The sequence below is a fragment of the Penaeus monodon genome, chromosome 22, assembly GCF_015228065.2.
Source record: "Penaeus monodon isolate SGIC_2016 chromosome 22, NSTDA_Pmon_1, whole genome shotgun sequence".
NCBI classification, from domain to species: Eukaryota; Metazoa; Arthropoda; class Malacostraca; order Decapoda; family Penaeidae; genus Penaeus; species Penaeus monodon.
In genome coordinates, this window is record NC_051407.1 from 29,105,710 (window position 1) to 29,106,667 (window position 958).

Below are 958 nucleotides of genomic sequence, written 5' to 3' on the forward strand. Positions count from 1 at the left end.
AACACAAAACACGAAGCGCCCAGACCCCTTTTCGAACGGCCATTAAGTTTCCTCCCTCGAAACGACCTGCCTCCCGCCTGCAGCTTTCTCAACGACCGCCGCGGGCAACGGTCTTTTCCCCTTGGTTGTGCGCCCTTGCTATTTATGGTGGGGAGGTGCGAGGGGAGAAGCCGAGGGGAAAGGGAGATGGAGGGGAGGTGAGAGGGGAGAAGCCGAGGGGAAAGGGTGATGGAGGGGAGGGGAGAGGGAGAAGCCGAGGGGAAAGGGAGATGGAGGGGAGGGGAGGGGAGAAGCCGAGGAAAAAGGGAGATGGAGGAGAGGGGAGAGTGGAAAAGCCGAGGAAAGAGGGAGATGGAGGGGAGGGGAGAGGGGAAGAGGGGTAGCGGGGGGGGGGGAGTTTAAGACAGAGGAGGGAGTTAATGTTAGTTGGAAAGGAGTAGAAGAGAAGAAGAGAAGAAAGAGGGAAGGAGAGGGATTTGGTGTAGGCGAAAGGAGGGGGGGGAGGCATTGGCAAGGAATGAGGGGAATGGCGAGGAGTGAAGGGAATGGCGAGGAGTGAGGGGCAAGGCGAGGAGTGAGGGGAATGGCGAGGAGTGAGGGGAATGGCGAGGAGTGAGGGGAATGGCGAGGAGTGAGGGGAATGGCGAGGAGTGGGGGGAAAGGCGAGGAGTGAGGGGAATGGCGAGGAGTGAGGGAAATGGCGAGGAGTGAGGGGAAAGGCGAGGAGGGGGGAAAGGCGAGGAGTGAGGGGAAAGGCGGGAGTGAGGGGAATGGCGAGGAGTGAGGGGAAAGGCGAGGAGTGAGGGAATGGCGAGGAGTGAGGGGAATGGGAAGCCTGAGGGGAAAGAACCGAGGGAGAAGGGGAGGAGTGTGGCGATGGAGGAGACGGATATGAAGCTAAGTAGGGGAACTCATAGGGGATGCCATGCTCGTTGTTATCATCATTTTGCACAATAAC